This window comes from Lissotriton helveticus, chromosome 7, assembly GCF_964261635.1.
Source record: "Lissotriton helveticus chromosome 7, aLisHel1.1, whole genome shotgun sequence".
Taxonomy (NCBI): domain Eukaryota; kingdom Metazoa; phylum Chordata; class Amphibia; order Caudata; family Salamandridae; genus Lissotriton; species Lissotriton helveticus.
The window spans coordinates 1579267829-1579290996 of NC_136068.1; the positions used below are offsets into that span (position 1 = coordinate 1579267829).

Consider the following 23168-nt stretch of genomic DNA (forward strand, 5'->3'; position numbering starts at 1 on the left):
TGAACAAGTGTATCCCTTTCTTAAAGAAGACTTTTATACGTCAGGAGAGTCACGGGGGGCCCTCACATCTTATCAGGGCAGATCAAGAAATAGATTCCTCACTTTCTCCGACACTACCTCATCTGACTCCTCTAACGACTCAAGGCAGAATAATTCCAAAAGACGAGGTGCTTCAGCTGCATCGTCCTCTTCTTCTTTTTTAGCCAGGGGCGGTCAATCGCGTGTCCGCTTCAAACAGCCATGGGATATGCGAACCCGCAACAAGACTTACAACAACTAAGTGTGTCAACTATAGTTAATCTTTCAGACAAACAACTGACGAAAGATGAAGAGATGCTCCTGAGCCTGGGCCTCAAGTTTGTCCCAAATAAAAAAACAGATTTTACCAAACTAAAACTGGAAGCATTACATTTTTGTCGCAAAATACGACTAAAGGCCTTCTTCGCTTCTGCCGAAACGACATCCAGCATTGAAACCACAGGTTTGAGAGTTAAGTCAAAGTTTACACCGACTCAAAATGTTCCCAAACAAATAATTGCTTTCGAACAAACGGTCCTATCATCACTTACTAAACTTGAAAAAACAAAAAGGTTTTTGAAAAATAATATCAGCAAGGGAATGACCACAGCGATCAGTGATCTGAAATCGGACACATCGATCATAATAAAGCAGGCTGACAAAGGTGGGGCGGTCGTGCTGTGGCCACGCTCCATGTACCTCACAGAAGGGCAGGCACATGTAAATAATCTTGATTGGTATAGACCGTGTAAAGAAGACCCCATACATGCTATTCAGGATAAAATCCTGAGAATATCAAAGGCTGGGCTAGATGATGGCTTTCTGGGACCCAGGGAGTTTGAATATCTTAATAAGAAATTACCCAGAACGCCTGTTCTGTATTTTTTACCCAAAATACACAAAAATGCACAGGTACCCCCAGGACGACCCATTGTCTCGGGCTGTGATTCTGCACTAGAACCTGTATCGAAGTACATCGATTTTTTCCTAAAACCATGCATTGTGCAGGTCAGGTCACATCTTCGTGACACCACAGATTTCATCACAAAAATTGAAGGGAAACAATTTGATGAAGGCACACAACTAATGGTTACATTAGACGTGGCCTCTCTATACACCCAAATCCCTCAGGATGAGGCACTAGAGGTGATCGAAATATATTTGGACCAACGAGAGAGACCACACAGGGTACCCACGTCATTCATCGTGTCATTGGCAGAAATCACGCTACGGAGCAATTATTTTAAATTTGAGAATGAGTTCTACATCCAGGTCAAAGGGACAGCCGTGGGTTGTCCCTATGCACCGGAGCTGGCGGTGCTCTATATGGACCAATATGAACAAAGGTTCATATATAACAATAATCCATTTTTGAGCAATATACATCAATGGCTACGTTATATTGACGATGTCTGGCTCCTGTGGCAGGGGAGCCAGACTCAGTTAGATCAGTTCCATGATTGGCTTAACTCTCGACATAACGACATCAAATTCACACTGAACTCCAGTGAACAAAAAATGACTTTTCTGGATGTCACAGTAGGCAGCAGCGAAGGAACGCTATTTACAACAATTCATAAAAAGGCCACAGACAGAAATACAATCTTACATTTCAAAAGTTCACATCCACAATGTTTAAGAGAAAATTTGCCCTATGGGCAACTGCTAAGGATAAGGCGCAATTGTACCAATATGTCGGACTTTGAGACGCATGCCTCCCTATTTTGCGGAGAAATGGCGAGTAGGGGGTATCCAAAAAAACTGCTTTCTCACACGAAAAAAAGAGTAAGGTTTATCCCGAGGGACACTTTGCTCAAAGTTAAGAAAAAGGAGGAGCTTGACAGACTGGTCTGTGTGTCGACCTTCGGCCAGCACACAAACCAATTCAAGCGTATTATTCTAAACAACTGGCATTTATTGGAAACGCTGGATCCCCCGCTCCAAAAACCCATTTTTGCCATGTGCAAAAACAAAAGCATAGGGCAACATTTGGTTAAAGCTGACAGCTTTATCCAAAAGCCAAAAAGTGACCTTATAGCTCAGTGGAATTTAAAACCAATTTGTGGGCACCGCAGATGTGGTAATTGTGTGTCCTGTGCAGCGACATTGGAAGGAAATGTTTTTACTCATAATGGTGTGACATGGAGACACGATGTATTTACAAATTGTAGAACTAAGAACGTGGTCTACGCTGTGGTGTGCACCTGTAACAGGGTGTACATAGGGAAGACTACCCAGGCGGCCAACGTGAGGATCACGCAGCACCGCTCGAGGATAAAGAAAAAAGTCCTCACTGCGCCCATGGTGGAACATTTTGTGAACTGTAACCACTGTGAGAATGACTTCAGGTGGACGATTTTGTTTTGGATTGATCCAAAACATTACGTTAATGTGGAAATGGCCCTGCTTCAAAAGGAAGCCTTCCTAATTATGAAATTCGACAGTGTGAATAATGGGCTGAATTGCCTCAGCGAAATCAACAGAGCATGAGAAGTACTCAGCATAATCCATTCTGGCAGCACTACGATTCCCAGAAGCCATCCTTCAGGCCCACACGCCCCCACAGGTCACATGACAATCACATGACCCGTTTTTTCAATACTGGTGAAATGAACGTGCAACCGGTAAGGAGACTGACCCTGCGTTTGTGAGCCAAGTGGTATCGGTTTTCATGAAGTAAAAACGAAGGTAAGCCCCGTCCAGGGCAGAAGATATCAGATAGTGGCGCGCTTTACACCACAAACGCGGTCAGGCTAACACGCGTTTGTTCTGCTTATATATTGTCACAGAAATCGGAATTGCTTTAAGCGGAAAGGAACAAAGGGGAGATGACTTCGGGAAGGAAGGCAAAGGTAGGTCCCCAATCAGGGCAGAAGGAATAGATAACTGATGTTGTCAGCGCCAGAACGCGGTCAGGCTAACATGCGCTCGCATTGTTTATATATTTCCACAGAAATCGAACACACCTGAAAACCAATAGCGGAATTAAACCCTTTTCGGGTGCTTGTAAAGTAAGTCAGCCTTACAACTGGTGATAATGCACAATTGAAATAGACTATGTGCAAGTTTTAAAACGGACATTTTCACTGTTGCAGAATGTGATCCGCTAGAAGAATTATTTTACCGGTGGCTGAAATTAGACGCGCCGCCCGTGCGAAAACACGAAAGGTAAAACATTGCCATTTTTGGCCCCAGTTTAAGTTCCCCTAATGGTAGAGATCTTTACTAAAGTTATACCACTTTGTTACAGTGAGTACCCACGGCCTAGACCACAGTTCATTTTAAGTGTAGCCCTGGAACTTGAAACCACCAGGTACGCTGCACTTTGTTTATTAGAGAAATGTTGTTGTAAATATATAATGGATTGAGGATTAGATAGATTAAGTTTATTGTTTTTTTTGTTTTTTACCAAACAGTTTCCATGGACCAGACTGACAGCCCTGATGAGAGTCTCTTGATTTATACATGGGACTCGAAACGCGTCGGCATTCTTTTACTTTCAGACATTTAATGCCAATGATTAATGCAGAACGTTTCTGATTTGCATAATAAGTAGATGCACTTTGTATTGGGTTGAAATACTCTTTACATTTTTTCTGTTCAAGAGATGGTTTGATATTCTGGATTGTGACTGTATTATTGAGTAATAGTTCCATGTTTCACTGTAATTAAGAGCACTTTGATATTGTAATTGTGTATATATGTTACTTGTGTAGTAATGTTTTGTTATTGTAAAAGTTCCATGATTTGTTTTTGAACTTTCTGCAATGTGGTAGTATATGGTAGTACATGAAGTTGATGATGCTCTTCTTTCTGCCTTTATTAAAATAATGGAAAAACCTAAAGTTGAATGAACCTAAAAGACATAAATGTCTGGATAAACTAATACATTTTGGTTTACCCAAATTCAGCATTCGTTGTGACATTCATAATAGAGGCATAGGTAAAAAAAAAACAATTTGTTGCAAACGAAAGATACCAGCACATACACAATTTCAGGAGAGTATAATTATCACATCCGCGACAAGGCCCTGGACTGGATCACCTCCTTCCTCTCCGACAGAACCCAAAGAGTGCGCCTCCCCCTGTTCCGCTCCGGAGTCACCAAGACGATCTGCGGTGTCCCACAAGGATCATCCCTCAGCGCAACGCTCTTTAACGTCTACATGGCCCCGCTCGCACGCATCGCCAGACTCCACAACCTCATCATTATTTCCTATGCCGACACCCAGCTGATCCTCTCCCTCACCAACGAACCCCACACTGCCAAAGCCAAAGCCAACCTCCACCGAGGCATGAAGGCGGTCGCCGACTGGATGGAAGAAAGCCGGCTCAAACTCAACACAGACAAGACAGAGATCCTCATCCTCGGAGCCAAACCCTCAGCCTGGGACGACTCATGGTGGCCCACCTCCCTGGGCAGGGCACCGCCCCTACACCTACCAACCACGCACGCAACCTGGGAGTCATCCTCGACTCTAAACTCTCCATGACCAACCAGATCAACGCTGTCTCCTCAACCTGCTTCTACACCCTCCGCATGCTCCGCAAGATCTACAGATGGATCCCTACCGACACACTAAAGACCGCCACACACACCCTCATCAGCAGCAGGCTCGACTACGGCAACGCACTCTACGCCGGAGCCCCTGCCAAACTCCTCAATAGACTCCAAAGAATCCAGAGCGCCTCTGCACGCCTAATCCTCGACATCGCCCGCCGAGACCACATCACCCCCCACCTGAGAAACCTACACTGGCTCCCCGTCGACAAAAAAAATCACCTTCAAGCTCCTCACCCACGCACACAAGGCCCTTCACAACACCGGCCCAGCATACCTCAACAACCGACTGTCATTCTACGCACCCAACAGGAGACTCCGCTCCGCCGACCTCTCCCTGGCCGCCGTCCATGCATCCACAGGACCCCCTCCGGAGGCAGGTCCTTCTCCTACCACGCCGCCAAGACATGGAACTCCCTCCCTCTCCACCTTCGGCAGACGGAAGACCCTCAGACCTTCAGGAGACTACTCAAGACCTGGCTCTTCGACCACTAGCTGCAGCCCCCTCACCTTCCCCAGCGCCTTGAAACCCTTCCGGGTATGTAGCGCGCTTTATAAATGCTTGATTGATTGATAATTATCACATGTAGAGTAGGTGTGCTCAATGAAGACAGAGACACTATGTCATACCTATAATGTCATGTACGGAAGGGAAGGCCCAACTATACAAACTAATTCAAAAAATGTCCAGAGCACCACCAAAGATGACAGTACAAAGGTCTGTCACTCTAGTGGGTCCGTTCAGGTAGGTTCTGCGACCGGAGACACACACTATTGAGGCGGTTGCAGTCTCATTACACTTGGTGCTCGTGACTTATCAAGGTCCCCACCACCTGTACACCTACCATACTTCAGACTTCACACGACCCTCTGTTGGGTCTGAGAGTTGCTTCCCTTTGCAGTTTCATAAATTGTGGGTTCTACTATTGGGATTGAATTTACGCTAGCATTTGATGGCTCTTCGTGACGGACTATGTGCAAGCCTTGAAAAAGTCGTAGAATATGACAAAACACATGCAAGCTGTCATTAACGGGTCATGTGAAATAAAAATTAATAGAACCAACCATCTGTCTATGTGTACCTTTTGCTCACTGCTGCTGATCCTACCAGAACGGACACGTAAAAGTGACAGACCTTCGTACTTGTTTCTTCGGTGGTGCTCTGGACATTTTCTTAATTAGCTCATAATTGCATAGCACACATCGTTGACTCCACGAGCTCACTGGGAATAATGCTAGAAGCACATCAGTGCCCTCACCAAAGGAGCTAACTTCCAAATGAGCATCTTATGGAAAATAAAACCTTTCCTTCCCCAAGTGACTTCAAGTCTGCTGTGGAAGCTCTAGTGGTTTCCAAGTTGGATTATGGAAGCGCAACCCTCTGCAGCCTTCCTAGATCTAAAATGGCTCCACTACGGGCCTCTCTTAACTCTGCTGCAAGGCTCATCACAGTTTCTAAAAGATACAACCATATCGCTTCTGCGCTAAAATCCCTAAACTGCCTCCCATATGAAGCAAGGATACACCTAAAAATTACCTGCATGACCAATAAAACATTACACTTCTACAACTTGATATCCACGCACAAAAACTTCAGCTCTCTGGTGGTTTTAGATTCTCTAGAAGTGCCAGCACCTTACTGCTGAAGCTACAGAAATTCCATATAAAGAAAACGTACAATCGAGCTTTCTGGTTACTGTCTCAAGAATCTGGAATCCCGTACCCCCTGAAATCAGACTAAATCCCTCAACAGCATCTTTCGAAAAACAAGTTAAAGTGCTACCAATGAACACATTTCTGCCATGGGACCCCCGCTTCCCAGACACTCTAGCAGTGGCGGCTCCCCCATTGGGTCGTCGCCCTATCGCTTTCTCGAAGGCAGAAATATAAACAGTAAAAACTACCATTTATATTTCTGCCTTCTCGCATTGAGAGAAAGCAGAAGTCCCTCTGTGCGTGCCTGGTTGGGGGCCGGCGGGTGGGCGGTCCTGCTCAAGGGCAGGGGGAAGTGGCTTGGCCAATGCTGTGCATACTGACTGTTTGGTCGGCCCTGCAACCGACCAAACAGTCAGTATGCATAACATTGGCCAAGCCACTCCCCCCTGCACTCGAGCAGGACCGCCCACTCTCCCTTTTTCTTTCCCAGAGAAAATGTCCCGGGCTGGGGCGCTCTCCTGCTGCGCCTACCAATCGGATTGCTTAGGGGAGGGAAGCTGCCTGCTGGCTGCTTCCTGCAGCAGGAGGAACGCGTCGCGGACCCGGCTGCCGCTGCACCAGTACAGCGTAACCGGCCAGGAGCGGAAGCGGCGGGGTACCCGGCACTCAGGTAAGTTTTATTTTATTTGTTTTATTCATCACCTGTGACCTCCCCCTTCGAGCATGCCGGCCGCCACTGGACAGTCATGGTGGCCGTAATGATGGCCAGGCCAGAGGCTCTCACAGCAGCACTGGAGCTAATCGCCGATCGGAATTAACTAATTAAGTTGGCGGCGGAGATTAAGGAGATCAGTATAATTTTTCTGGAACAATCTACAAAGGGCCCTCATAATTTTAGAGGCCTGTTAGAGTTTGGATGGACGGGCTCTTTCGCTGTGAGCTCAGCAGTGTCGATCTGGTTGCCCTGGGGGTTTCATTCACGGGATGCCGTAAAATGTTATGATTTCCAAAGTTTACATTCTCTGGAGGTCGCCCACTCTGCTTTCACTCTCGCTACCTCCCCTTCCCCACCTCAGACTCTCACCTGTAGTGGCGCACTAGTTGTTGCACGTCACGTAAGGACGTGACGTGCGGCGGCCATCTTGGGGAACGATGCGCGCGCATCTCATTAGGAGGCGCGACCGGAGACACACAGAGCAGCGCCGGCTCGGCGCTCTTCAGGAAAGTTCTAATGTTGAAATAAAGAAGCGTGCAACCACATAACTGGGTCAGCGATTTATTGATACAAGCATTTCTACAGTGGCGACGAGGTCGGGAAGCGACCAGAACCTCCAAGAAAAAAAAACAAAAAAAAAACGGACCCAACACGAGGGAACTCCGGGAGAGTCAGCAGAGCTCCAGCCAATCCGGACCCTGTTGTGGTAAGGATCTGAGAGGCCATATGATCCTGGCAGCGCCAACAGGACAGAGCCTGGACCTATGCAACAGATAAGTTCCCATAAACCTGAAGAGCGTGGCAGAGCCCATAACTGCCCAAACAGGGAAGGCAGCAGGAAGGTGGCACAGAGACCGCGTGCAGCCAAGACAAGCGCGCCAAATCCAAACCGCCCATTTACACGAGAGGTAGCGAGCTGGCCGCCACAAAGCAGGGGGAGGGGGCTGACACCGAGAGTCCCCAGGCACAACCCTGCAAAGAAGAAGCGGACAGCACCCCAGGCAGCCCCACCAGCAAAGGAGACAGGGCAACCACAGTCAAGGAAGAGAAGATGAGTACACCAGCGGGATATGCCATAGCGCCGGTCCAGTTCCTACCGAAACCAGGGGAACCACTGATGAAGTGGGAGGACTGGCGAGAATACATAGACAACTTTATAGGGGTCCTGGAGGACGAGAATGAAGAGAACTTCAACCCCAAAAGGAAGAAACGCATACTACTACTCAATCTGGGGCCAGAAGGACTCAGAATCTACAAGAGCCTGGTGCCCAAACAGAGAGATAGCACGGACGATGACGTGTATGCCCACGCCATCGACGACCTGAACGAACACTATCGACCCACTGTATGCGTATCAGTCGACAGATTCAATTTCCAGCAAAGGAAACAACGGGCTGGAGAGTCGATTGAGGAATACGTAGCGGCCCTGAAGAAACTAGCGGCCACGTGCAGGTACGGAGTGTGGGAGGAGGAGTTTATCAAAGACCAGATAGTGATGCACACTTCCAGCACGAACGTTCAGGACAAGCTGTGGGCGAGTGGAGACACCACACTCAAAGACGTGATGGTCATCGTCAAGAGGGCAGAACTCGCACGTAGGTGCGCCGACGCTACCAAGAAAGACACGGCAACCAGTGCCATGGTAAACAGGGTATATGAAGAGGAACCTCGCAGGGACCAGAGGTACAAGGGCCCCGCACAAAAAGGAACCAACAAATGGCAGGGCAACGCAGGACTGCAAGGAAAACAAACAGGCAACGACACCAAGAAATAGTGCTACAGGTGCGGAAGTGGGTCCCACGAGGCACATGATAGAAGATGTCCCGCATTCAGGGCCAAGTGCTTGCACTGTGGCATCATCGGCCATTACGAGAAAGTGTGCCGGAAGAAAATGTCAAAAAACGTGGTGAAATACATCGACCAAGGGGAGGAAAATCAGGACGGGACCACAGAAGAAGAAGTAGTCACTGTCTTATGCATATATGACCAGGTATTAAGCGTGGATGGAACAAGGACAACCAAACCAGTATTAGAAATGAAGATGGGCGGAATAACCATTAGTGTAGTGGCGGATACAGGCTCCCCCTACACAATAGTTCAAAGAGCGGTGTGGGACGACACCTTCAGACCTAAGCTAGGACCAGAGTTGGAGAAACTTGACATCCGACCAGTCACATATAATGGCGATCGCATCCCAATGGTGGGTTTCCGGCTCCTGAAGTTCGAGTTCAGAGGCCGGTCAGCGCTCTGCAAGCTGTACGTCTCAGAGAGGGGACCGTCTGTACTGGGATGGCTGGACCAGGGCGACCTGGGAATAAAATTGGACCCAGGAGGAAAAGAACAGATCCTGCTCACGGAACCGGAAACGTGGCCCAATTTGACTAAGTGGAAAGAAGACTACCCAAAGGTGTTCGGAGGCACAGTAGGAAAACTGGAGAGATTCCAACACAAGATTGTACTCAAGGAGGACGCCATTCCCGTCGCCCACAAAGTAAGAAATTTACCCATAGCGGTAAGAGAGGCAGTTCAAACAGAGCTTCAAGACTTGGAGAAGAAAGGGATAATTGAACCCATTACCTGTGCAGAATGGCTCGCACCGTTGGTGGTAGTCATGAAGCCCAACGGGAAGGTCAGGCTCTGTGTTGACCTGAGAGAACTAAATAAGAACATTGTCGTGGAGAAATTCCCCCTCCCAGGGATTGATGAAATGTTGGCGAGAACCAGGGGGGTCAAATGGTACTCCACCATTGATTTGACCTCCGCTTACCACCAAATAGTATTGCACCCGGACAGCAGGAAACTCACATCATTCATCACCCCATTTGGTTGCTATCAGTTCCGCCGCATGCCGTTCGAACTGGCCATCGCAGCTGCCGTGTTCCAGAAGCTAATGCACCAGCTGTTTAGGGACATGACAGGTATCCAATATTTCCAAGATGACATTCTGGTAATGGGGCGAGACAAAAGGGACCATGATCAGAAGCTCGGAAAGGTGCTGGAAACCCTGGAAATCAAAGGCCTCACAGCAGAGTGGACAAAATGCCGATTGGGCCTGGAGTCGGTGACCTATCTAGGCCATGAAATAGGGGTACAAGGCATCACACCAAAGGCAGAAAATGTAAAGGCAATCGCTGAAGCTCCGCCTCCCACCAACAAGGAGGAGGTTAGATCATTTTTGGGTATGGCGGAGTACTACAGTAAATTTGTGGTACACTTTGCTTCAAAGACACACCATATGAGGATGCTGACCAGGGAGAGCACCAGTTTCCAATGGACACCAGAGACACAAAGTGAGTTCGAAACAATCAAGAAGGACGTACCGGGAGCAGTGCCGCTAAAAGGATACGACCCACAGGGCGCCACTGTGCTCACAACCGACGCCAGTGACAAAGGCCTGGGCGCAGTGCTCATGCAAGATCGCGGACAAGGACAGATGGAGACGATCAGTTTTGCATCCCGGGCATTGACGGCCACTGAAAGCAAATACAGTGTAATCGAGAAGGAGATGTTGGCCATGGTGTGGGCCATGACGAGATTTCGGCGATTTCTATGGGGAACCCGATTCCTGCTTAAGACAGACCATAAGCCGTTGGTGAAGGTGCTAACATCTAGTGGACACGCCAACGCCACTCCCAGAATATCTAAAATGACTGAAACTACTTGAATTCAGGTATGATGTGGAGTATATTCCAGGAAATCGGAACCGAGTAGCAGACTACCTGAGCAGGGCTGCAGCCATGGAGTCAGGGGAAGAAGACCCTACAGCCCAAAGGGCATTGGTAGCTCTCATGGAGGATCAAAAGAAATGCATCAGCTACCAGGAGTGGACAGAGGAATACGAGGAGGACAGCGCCATGAAAGAAGTGAAGATGCACATTGTCAAGGGCTGGCCAGACAAAAGACACGTGAGTGAACATATCAAGCCATACTATGAAGTAAGGGAAGAACTGTCGGTAGGGGACAAAGGAGTGTTCACATATAGAGGAGACAAAGTGATCCCCCCAAGGAACCTCATTACCAAGTTACTGAACATGTTACACGAGGGCCACCTTGGCATAGGAAAATTGAAGTTAAGGGCCAAACAAAACTACTGGTGGCCAGGCATGGACATAAGAGCAGAGAGGCACGTCAGAGAGTGTCCACAGTGCCAAGGAGCTGACAAGACGCTCAAACCCCTGCGTCCTGCGCTAGGACAGTTCGAAACCCCGCAGAACCCGTGGGAAGAACTATCAATAGACATATTAGGACCCATCCTTGATGATCAGGGCACTCAGAAGTATGTATGTGTCCTCATGGATCGATACTCCAAATGGCCGGAGGTGAAGGTGGATGAGACCATGGACACTGAGAACATTCTGAAATTTTTGTCGGACACTTTTGTGAGAGAGGGCATCCCCAAGTCCATCCTGAGTGATAATGGCCCCCAATTCACGTCAGAAAAGTGGAACAAATTTATGCAGAGGAACGGCATCACAATCAAGCACACGGCGATCTACCATCCAGCTGGAAATGGCTTGGTGGAACGATTTAACAGGGTTGTGATGGGTGCTGTACAAGCTGCGATTTCCTGCAACAAGGATTGGGAGAAAGCCATAGAGAACATGGTATGGGCCTACAGGATCACTCCCACTGGAACTGGATACAGCCCATTCCAGATTTTGAGAGGGCGTGAACCCTTCACGCATGACAACCGGATTTGGAAAGAGAAGGTTATCACCAGCGAATGGTCCCCCGCGGTGGTACGTGCCAACCTGGAAAAGGCACAGTCCATCTATACCAACCACTACAACAAACGGAAGAATGTAAAAGGGGCAAGCTTGGAAAAAGGCGAGTGGGTAAGAGTAAAGTTGGCAACGCTACAGAAGAAAGGAGACAGTAAATACAGCAGGCCCATGCAAGTCAAGGAAGTGTACGACCGAGCGGCCCTGCTGAGTGACGGGAATGTGTGGTCCCAAGACCGCATGGCCAGGTGTAACAAGATCTTGCAATGGGAACAAAATGGAACTGAATGGGAGGACATGGAAGACCCGCAGGTAGAAAAAGAACAATGTGCAAGTGAGCAGCAAGAAGGGGGAAGTGCCAGAGATGAACGACTGGAGGAAAGAAGTGAGAACAGTAACCAAGGAGCCGACATGGACATACGAAGGAGGAGTACGGACATGGGCGCGGCTGCGCTGAGAGAAGAAGGATGCATCGAGATACAGAGGCAAGGGGCCCCGGCGAACCCAGTCCGGGTGACCCGGAGCGGAAGGTCTGTGGTGAGACCCTCCAGGTTTCGAGATTACAACATGGACAGCGAACTGTAAGTGACTCATTCAATGTGTAGAAAAAGGGAAGATATGTAGTGGCGCACTAGTTGTTGCACGTCACGTAAGGACGTGACGTGCGGCGGCCATCTTGGGGAACGATGCGCGCGCATCTCATTAGGAGGCGCGACCGGAGACACACAGAGCAGCGCCGGATCGGCGCTCTTCAGGAAAGTTATAATGTTGAAATAAAGAAGCGTGCAACCACATAACTGGGTCAGCGATTTATTGATACAAGCATTTCTACATCACCAGCCTTTAATATCATGACACAACAGCTACAGCCTTTTCCTTCACACCGATTACAGCAACGAGTCCCGCAGCCAGCACTGTATTGTGTGCGATACGATAATGCTTTGAAAATAAACATGCTTTCGGCGGCTGACGGAGTATGCCAGAAATGTATTTTCTTTTAAAAGGGTTCACACTCCAGTCCTCCCCCGGAGGAGTTTTAAGGCTGCGCTTTTAATATTGTGAAAGATCAAGCGCTGGGAAGCTTGCCATAGTGTTACTTGTTCAGTCATCTCACCTTCGGTGGTCACTTCGGCGCCCATTAGTCCCTCTACGCATTTTATGCAAAATATATATAATACCACCCATATTAAGCAACCGTGGCTCTTAAAAATGTTTTCTTCTTTTTCGTAATGTATCAGCAGGGCAGGGACAGGGGTTGCCGTCTCTTCTAGACCACCATATCTGCGTTTGCAAATTGCAGCTCATCACAGTGAGGTGCAAATTACAATCAGCCTCACTTATGTTCATTTAGAAAGGCCACTTTGCTACAGGCCCTGACACGCGTGACGCTCGCACCTCTGACAAGCTTGAACACCAAGTGCCAGCACTGGGCCTAGCTTCAAAAACATAACGATAGAAATGTTTTTGATGCTAGGCCCTGCTGGCACACAACACAATGCGTGCATATTGTTCAAAGGTGCGTGGAACTGACAGGACATAGCTTCAGAAACATTTCTATCTAGAAGGAATCATGTTTCCGAAGCTAGGCCCTGCTGGCACGCTGTGTGTGTATGCTTTTTTTCAGAGATGCATGCATCATGCCAGGACTAAGCAGTAAGTAAATATTCTCGGTGCCTTAAATGTGCTCTAATTTTAAATTACTGGTGACCCCGGGTCTTAAATAGTCTTTTATGGGGCCTGGCGGAAGGCAGTGTTGTGTTGGGCACGGTGGCAGCGCCGACACAATTGTGTGGAAACTTAACGGCACACAGCTGAGTGGAAATTCAATAACGACAGGAGCCCATTGGATGCTTAACTACTGGGCTTGGTCTCCGTCGCCTGAACTGGCGTACGTCGACGTGCCCCTTAACTTTATTAAATTGTGGTCACATGGTTCGCACGCATATCGCGTGTCACGAAGTTACAATCCTCCCAACAATAAACAAAAGCAACAAAATAACAAAAATATTACTATGAAGAACCAAGGATGGCAATGTCTACATTTAGGAACACCCTGACATTCTTAACAGATCCCAACAAAATGCGGAACAGTCTTACGTGAAATGGTTTTTTAGCCGACAGGATGGCTGAGGGTTTCTTCGCAGCAGATATTGGAACTGGCTTCGCCCTGACGGGACGTCCACTCCAGCCTCAGCGACATCTTCACTACAGCTGACTTCCAACAGAGCATGAGACACTTCCGGCTCCACAGGGCAGGTGTCAGCAGGCCATGAGTCACCCAAATCGCCCAGATCACCATCATCATTCGAGAGAACCTCTTCGCTATTACCACGGCAGTTGTCTCCACTTTCCGGTGGAGGTGAAGATGTTATCAGGAGCTCAGGATAGTACTTTTTGAAATGGGAAACATTCTGAGTCACAGTTTCACGTCCTCTCATGGCAATGACCCTGGTTCCTTTGATACTGACAACAGTCCATGGCAGTTTTTCATATGGGAGCTAAAATTTTCCTGTAGACAAGCGATTCTTGATTAGTACCACGCCCCCTTCTTGGATCCTCATGGGTTGAGCATTTCTCTTCTGGCTTATTTGAGCATACGCCTGTTTGCGCCGAACATCAATCCGTACATCATCAGGGTTTTGGGGCTGCCAGCGAGGATGATGTGGTATCGAGTCCGTGACCACTCGACCCATCAACAAATGAGCCGGGGCTACTCCAGTGGTGGAGTGAGGGGTTTCCCGATAGCTCCGTAGAAATGGATTGTCATGTCATGTGCTATCCTGATCACCATACTAAGAGTCCTCATAAATATCTCCGCTTAACCATTAGCTTCCGGCCCTCTTGGCGTAACTCTACGATGTCGAATACCAAGCGCAGCAAGATACGTGGCTAGTTATTGTCCTTGGAAAGGAGGCCCATTGTCAGTGCGCAGTTCTTGCACCAAACCATGTGCAGCCATGATTTTTTCGATTTTGGGTATTACTTCCGCAGCATTGGGAGATGCCACAATCTCCACCTCCGGGTACTTAGAGTGGTCATCTATGGCTACTAGAGTGTGGCGTCCATCCGGCAGGCTGCCAAAGTCCATGCTGACACAGGACCAGGGTAACCTCGGCCGAGGCTCCACAATGACTGGAGCCAGACGGGGTAGGTCTCCAGTGGCTTGACACGAAGAGCACGACCGAACAGTGGATTCTAGTATCTCGTCCATTAATGGGAACCATACCTTGGTCCGAAGTCGAGACTTTGTTTTTACCATGCCCTGATGCCCCAAATGTACACACCGGTCTATTAGCGAGGTGGGAATTACTAGTCGATGTTCTCTTAGCAGACAGCCCGTCGGGTCCTCAGTGAGTTCTTCTCGGACATTGTATAGACTCTCCATTATTCGCTGAGCTTGAGCCGTCAGGATTTTCCATTCATCCTTGACCCTACGCCAATTGTTGCGTTGCAGAGCTAATTTAGCCCTCTGTAAGCATCATCAGTAGAAGTTGCTTTTGCCAAATCCTGCATAGACAAGGGAATGGGGCAGGACCGGGCTGTGACACACTTTACATATTCTTCGGTGTCAGCTGCATCCTCCATCTCCTTGCTGGTAGCGACTCGGGGATGTCGGGACAAGTAGTCCGTCGGATTGCGTGATCCCGGTTGGTACTCTACTTTACAATTATAATCTTGAAGCTGCAGCATCCATTTTTCAATCCTCGGAGGAGGTTTTGTGGATGTTCCTGAAAAGAGAGCCATCAGAGGCTTGTGGTCCGTTGCAACTGTAAAAGTCTTCCCAAAGACGTATAAGTGAAAATGTCGACACCCCCAATGAATGGCAACGGCCTCCTTGTCAATTTGTGAATATCTCTGTTTGCTTTCAGTCAGTGATTCACTTTCAAAAGCCACAGGAGTCCAGTCTTCTTCTTGTTGTCGTTTCTGCAGCAACACAGCCCCCAGGCCTCTGGGACCGGCATCAACTGCTTTTTGTGTCAACTTTGCAGGATCAAAGAAAGCCAATGTTGTCGCTTCAGAGAGGGCGTTTTTTATCTCCGTGAATGCCTTGGCTTGATCCGGACCCCATTTCCATGGAACGGAGTCTTTGGTGAGCTCTCGTAGCGGCCGTGTTAAAGTTGTGAGATCCTGGATGAACCTTCCACAGTAATTTATCATGCCAAGGAAACTGTGAACTTCCGTCACGCTAGTGGGGGCCACAGCCTCTTTGATATCCCGAACTTTTTCCGGATCCGGGTTGACTCCTTCGGTGGAGAATGTGTATCCAAAGAACTGGAGTTTTTTCTTTAGGAATTCACACTTCTCTCTGTGGAGAGTGAGTCCAGCATCCCGTAGGCGGCGGAGCACTTGTGTAAGCCGGGCATTGTGTTCGGGAAGTGACTTCGCGTGCATCATGATGTCGTCACTGACATTGATCACCCCTGGGATGTCCATGATCAGTTCATGTATGACATTTTGGAAAACTTCAGCCGCACTTGATACTCCAAAGCTCAACCTGGTGTAACGTCGTAACCCCACATGAGTTGAAAAAGTGGTGATGTTTCGCGACGCCTCATCAAGTACCAGTTGATGGTACCCTGACCGTAGATCCAACTTCGAGAACCAGCAGGCTCCAGCCATTTCCCCGATGAGATCATCAATGGTCGGGATGATATGGCGCTCCCGTTTGATCGCTGCATTTGGTAAACGCATATCAACGCAAATCCTCACTGCTCCAGGCTGTTTTAGTTTTCTCGAGACCACAATGGGAGAAACCCACGGAGTGGGACCAGAGATTTTCTCGATGATTCCAGCAGCCTCCAATTTTTTAATTTCTTCCTCTACTTGTTGGCGGAGATGGAATGCTATTCTTCGGTGTCTCAGGTTGAACTGTGGGATCGATGTGAAGGTGAATCTCCTTTCCTCGGAATCGGCCAATCCCTTTGAAAACTTCTGCAAATTCGTCAAGAAGGTGCTGTATGGATTCATGATGTACACTGAAGGCAAATGTCACAACTCCAAGGTCTTCTGCCGCCCGACACCCTAACAGCATTCCTTGCCCATCTTCTGTGACGTATACATTGGTGCTGACAGTCCGTTCCCCATGAGCTATGGAGTCTTGAACCACCCTAGAATCTTCAGCGGGGTTTCCTGTCCATAGGCAAACACCGTGGTCGCAGAGGGGCGTAGCACAGGTGCAGGACTCAGAGACAGGTGTAGAGCAGCTCCCATGATATTTATGGTAGCACCAGTGTCCACTACAGCCATCAATTCTTAAGAACCCACGCAGATATTACATTGTGGCAACCGACGGGCATTCCGGGTGGTAGTGCCAATCATGTGCACTTTGTGTACCACTTTCTCTTCTTCCTCATCATCGTCCATGTCACTTGGAGTTTGATCCCTTTCCGATACTGCATTGACCCTCTGTCGTGGCCATCGGTACTTCTTAGATCGGCATACTTTTTCGAAATGGTTAAACCTTCCACACCCAGAACAATTCTTCCCTTTTGCTGGGCACTCTGCTGGCGGCCCGCCACAATATCCACACGTCTTGGCTGATCTGGCCATCGCAGTATTGAACCCTTTTTTTGTCCACTTTGTTACGGGTCTGGTGGTCACCACATTGACCGGCTCCGTTTTCACCGGGACTTGGAGAGCGGCCTCCATCTGAGCAGCACGGGCTTTGGAGAGCTACTTGGTGCGTCCCAGGGTTAGGATGTCAGCAAGCGGTTTGCCAGATTCTTCTAGAATACGTTCTCGAAGTTTGGCTGACGCGCACCCCTGAATTATTTGACCCCCTATTTCCTGGAACCCACACGTGGAAGCGAGGTTCTTCAGTCGTGCATGATAAGTGTCTAGCGATTTGTTGGGAAGTTGTCGTGCTTGCCTAAATATAAACCTTTCGTAGTCCTGGTTGGCCATTGTCTCAAAATGCCCATTGAGCGCGTTTATTAAAGTGTGGTGGTTCATGGGGGTAACTTCCACAATTGTTTTGACGATGTTGTGGATGTGTTTCCCTCCAAGGTGCAGTAGCATTGCACGTTTTTGATCCTTGTGTACCTTAGTGGCCTCAAAAAATATTTGTACACGATCCACCCAATCAAGCTACTTGGGCGCAAGGGAGGACAGGTACCCTTCTACTATGAAGGGCTCTACTGGCGGTATCTGGGTCATGGTTCAGTTTTGAAAAACAGCACCGTTAATCCTTATGAGTGTAGTTACTGTCCAACAGTTACCCCCCTCAGGTTTTTTTATTTCTTTTTTTAACTGCGCAGGTAACCAGTTTTCCTTATAAGTGTACACTGGCTATTTAGGTGGCAAGGTGGTGATTCCACTTAGTTGTAAGCGTGTGTCCTTGTTGTCCCCTGGGACTGTGTTATTTCCTCAGTTCCTTATTATTTTGCTGTGTGCACTGTTCCTGTATGGCCTATAGCCTCCTAGCACTTTTCTTTCCTTTTATTTTGCAGTGTTAGGGTTTTTCCTCCAATATGGGAGTGGCTTAAGTGGGCCTGCAGAAACACTTTCCTTTCTCTGGGCGAGCGTTGCCTTATTCATCAGCATGGCCTTATTAATTTTGCCCCCAGAGCACTTCTTTCGAGCAGCAGCAACACCAAATGCAGCAGTCCCTCCCGAGTGCAGATTACACTCGCGCTTGTAGCGAGGATCGGACAAGGCAGCTTGGCTGGCAGTCTTCGGGGAGGGGAGGGCGTGGGCGCACAGCCACAGGGACTCCACACTTGGCGGGCGGCCTTCCGACAACGTCACGCCTCACCTCCGGGCCACAGCAGGCCTCTGCGCCACACGTCCCGGCACGGGACAGGAATCTTTCAGCGATCGGTTGGGGCACGAGCGCAGCGAACACCAGGACACGCTCGCTGCTGCCTCACCGAGAGACACGAGGGCACGCCCACCCTCGTTGCCAGTTGTTGTGTCCGGCGCAGTGGCAGCGCCGACACAATCGTGTGGAAACTTAACGGCACACAGGTGAGTGGAAATTCAATAACGACAGTAGTCCGTTGGATGCTTAACTACTGGGCTTGGTCTCCGTCGCCCGAACTGGCGTACGTCGACGTGCCCCTTAACTTTATTAAATTCTGGTCACATGGTTCGCATATAGCGTGCACGTCACGACATTACAGGCATTGGAGAGCGGACTTCATCTGAGCAGCACGGGCTTTGGAGAGCTACTTAGTGCGTCCCTTATGCCTCATTAATATGGAATCAATGTTCCGTCCATAAACCATTTTGCAAATCTGTGTTTGAGTTCGTAATATGTGAAGCAGATGATAAATGTGGCAGACTGCACATCTAGGCGTCTGACGCAAGGCCCTTTATACTTAAGCTTCTCAGAGGTGCACCGAGAGCTCTGCTACGTTATATGATATCCCTTTATCAATGTAATGACTGCACTTTCACAATTGCTTTGTTAGCCTTCTTGCTTCCCAAATTTACTTGGAAATGCACAATGTGCCCACTTATTTTTCAAAATTTTATTGGGGGAGAATCTCCCCCCGCCCCCGATCCCTCCTTTAATTGTTCGAGGGCCCTCCCACGGAAAGTTTGCGCCACACCACTTTCAAATCTCACCAGCCACCACTGCACTCTAGGCTATGCTCTCCTCACCCTTGTTTCCTATGTGACTGTTAAAATTGTAATTTGATCTGTTGGTTTAGAGTTACTACTTCCTGTACCTTTCATGATCGCTAAATTGAAAAGCGCTGTGATACCCCCCAGGGGTCATGTTCGCGCTATATAAAACTTTTTAAATAAATAAACGTCCGCTTAGTACTATGTAGGTATCTTTTCTATTGTAAACATTTGGTACTAGGCTCTAAATCCCGCAATCTCACACTTCAATACACATATCATCAATATTTGAGAGCTGGAGAGAACGGAGTCTGGCAGACCCTACTTACACCTTCCCTCACCTCACAGTCCCGGTTTCACACTCACAAGTCACAACGCACACCAGAGCTTCTCTCGCCTGCCTTCACCTGGCAACGGGAACCAACATAGAAAAGAGACATCAAATGTCTAAGTAAGTAAAAAGAAAAGGGAAAGCGGAGAATATTTCAATGGGATGAACGGTTGAGCCAGTGTGTTTAGTGGCGGCCATATTAAAATAATCCAAATTAAGTACAACATCATGTCACGAATTAACAAAAGACAACACAATTTAAAATAACGAGTTAAATTATTGCAAACTACCTATATTAGTATCTATTAAATGTACCTTAACCATCGAGAACCCCTTGAATGGAATAAGTACGAAATACATTTTTAATTTAGTCATTTTTGTTTGAGAGCTTAGACTGTGACGGCAGTATCAAAGATAAGAAATAATTCCGAAAATATGTGTACGTTTAAATATTCGTTTACACACACTGTTAAAGAGACCTAATAGCCTCTCTTAGTAAGACTCCAGTTTATCGTTTGGGCTTACTTGCCGCTCAACGCTGGAGTTCTCGTATTCCCCTCCCACTGAGGCAGAATGACAGCTCAGTAGAAACAGAAGAAGGACAAGTGCCGTGGACTCCTGGTCCGTTCCATTCACAAGGCAGAGTTGGACTGCTACCATGGCCGCCAGCACTGGAGTTCTGAGTGGAGCGAGTTTAACTGCCCGGGACATCTACGACTCAATGGAGTATGGACCTGCCCCGGAGACAGCAGCCCCAGCGCAGGTAAGGAGCGCAGCAGTAACGCGTAATGCAGAATAAACGGAGATAACAGACAGCCTGATTCTGCTCAGCACAGTTAATAGGGGCAAAGCACAGGTAACAGCCACTAATGAGCAAACTAGTCTTGACGCTAAATGTACAGCTGTCTTTCTGCACAGTACATGCAGATAGACACGGGCAACAAAATAGTAAGACCCCAATACACAGGTAGCTAACTTCAAACAGTTTGCAGTGTAAAATGTATTTTTTCTGTTTTCGTTCTATTGTTAAACACCGCACTGCACAGAATTTGCAATGCTACATTGTACTTGGCTTTCCGCTCCATTTACAGCGACTTCGAGACATGGGAATGACAGACATGTGATACGTGCGACTGTGTTTTAGGCTGCTGCCGCGCTCCGCTCATAATGAAATCACTGTTGCCACATTCTGCTCTCCTCTGATTGGTGAGGATGGAATTGACTGGAAACCACCCCTTCCGTACATCAGTGGCTAAGACGACTGTGAAATAGCTTTGGAGCTGTTAAGGTTCTTTTCTTCTTAACTCAGTTGTAGACACATTAAACAGGGCCCACCGGCTTAACAGTTCTTGTCAACTGTTAAGACAAGAGCACGTTCACTCCTTGATGTAAATTTGGGTGAATCCCCAGGATACATGTTAATACCAGCTCAGCCAGATCCTTTTTGAGCTCTTCAAAGTAACCGATGAAATACACCGCATACCAAGATTCTACATGCTCTCATAGACATCACACACTAGGTACATTTATACAACATATATGTCTGGACAAATATTGCTGCCAAGTATTCATATTGCTTATATCTAATATTTTGTGTTACTTCATTGTATTATGTGTGACACTTTATGGTAGTACAGCAAAGTAGCTATGTCCCAGTAATGACACGTTTTATAAGTTCCCTTATGTGAAATATGAGGTTCTAGAAACGATCTTAAACACCTGCAGTGCTCATGAAGAGCTTATGCGACAGTTGACACATCCACAACTCTGCACTGCATTTAAAGGAGTTGGCTTTTGCTTTGCAACAGCATTACGTAGTAGCAAGACAAGAGTCAGACCATGATAGGTAGCACAAATTACCTCTTGCCCCATAATGTGTGATGCTTTTTGCCAGTACTAGCTTTTCAAAGAACTATTTAGCACATGGCAGTCTGAGCCTTGTACTTTACCTTTTTATTTAGCTGTTGGATACAAAGCCAATACTTACTGAAAGTGTGTCACAGGCCAACAGTCTCATTAGCCACAGTCTTAATAAGGGTGATCTCAAGAGGATGCATTTAGGATTACACTTTAAATAAAATGTACATATGCCTCACTTCACAACTATGCTCGTTTCAATGATGGGCAAAAAGGCCACCAAAAAGTATTCGGACCAAAGGCAAGGGCAGAACATGAGATACACAATTTGGTTTATTAGAGTGTAACTAATTTAAAACGCATGCTTTTAATATGCGGGTTGGTAGGAGGTTACTCGTCCATGCACTGATTTTGTAGTCCTTCCAAAGATCATAACACATGGAATGTCTTTGAGAGTTTTATAACACGGTACTGCTTGCGGCTGCGCACAGAGAATAGTAATTGAAAATACACCATGGAACATACTTCTGCAGCTTTTCACTTCAGGTTGTTGTCTTATTCTTAGTTGGGCAAATTTGAGCTCCAAAAATAATCAACATTTTTAGGTCTCGGTAATATCCGGTTCGTCAGAACCGGAAGTAGAGAGATCTTATGTTTCTTAGAGGGGCTCTTGATCCCGCCTCTAATTTCGGCTCTCTCCCATTGGCTGGCTTCCTAAAAGGAGGCCAGCCATTGGAGGAGAGAGCCGTCACTCCGATTTAGCCCCGTCTTTCTCGGATTTGGGGGCGTCATTTTTGCTGTTCTTTAGACAGTGACGTCATCCGTCACTCAGAACAGCAAAACCACGCCCCCAAATCCGAGAAAGACTGAAGCAGGCGGGCGCCATTTTTTTTTCCTTCGACGAGCTGCAGGACTCCCTTCCTCCTCGCCTGTGCTGCCGGGCTCTATTCCGCCTTGTACCCGTGTTCCCACGTTGCTCTCTCCCTCCTGGACTCCCCCTTTGTGCTCTGTTTACCATAGGCTGGCTTGAGGCGCGCAGACTGTTATGGTTTCGCCCGCCTTTGCTGAGTCTGGAGCAGAGCATAGACAGTCCCGCTCCCCCCCTCCCTCCCTCCGCCCGCAGCTCTCCGGTAGTCTGCTCTTGCTTTCCTAGTTTGGATATGACACCCGTATCATGGTGTCAAGGATCGGGCAGGAGTTCCGCACTTGCCTCGGTACACCCTACGAGACGTTCCCCCTTGCAATCGCCTGCCCAGTTCACCTCGCACTCCGGGTCTCCAAAGTGCCTTGAGGACGCCGAGTTCGCTGGAGGCGCACTGAGAGGCTGCATCGCCTCCGTGATCCCGTGAACTCCGGATCCAGAGAGAGGAGTCCGGCCACAAGAACCACGAGGTCCCACAGCCAGTAAAGGGAGCCGCCGCAGAGGAGTCCCCGCTACAGTTTGCATTTATCCTTTGACTCCTTGGTCAATCACTCTCATCCGCCTTTTCACTCTCCTCCACCCTGCTTTTATTAAAAAACAAAAATCCATTTTCTGTAATGTTTGTGGCGCTTTCCTCTTTCGACTTTGAGCTTCGGGCAATGAGAGGCAGCCGACGGGGGACCGGTTTCAGGTAAGTAACTTTTTATTCTTTCCGCCTCTCCCTCACCATTCCTTTTCATACTTTCTAAACACTATGTACAATTACAGTCGGACGCTGTCCGCTCCCAACCAGCGGTCTGCGTATCGGGTGCAGCAAT

At 48.0% G+C, this 23168-nt stretch overlaps 1 protein-coding gene across 3 annotated transcripts in view; it reads right to left on the reverse strand.

The window, feature by feature from the left end:
* Positions 1 to 19684, reverse strand: part of PIH1D1 (PIH1 domain containing 1) — a 212552-nt gene extending 192868 nt beyond the window's left edge. The window contains exon 1 of one of the 3 annotated variants that reach the window (XM_078655100.1): positions 19582 to 19684. The gene's annotated coding sequence lies outside the window, so the exon portion shown is untranslated. Of the gene's footprint in view, positions 1 to 19569 lie in introns of all 3 variants that reach the window. The other 2 variants (XM_078655103.1, XM_078655101.1) reach the window with 2 other exon arrangements.
* Positions 19685 to 23168: the final 3484 nt, after the last annotated feature.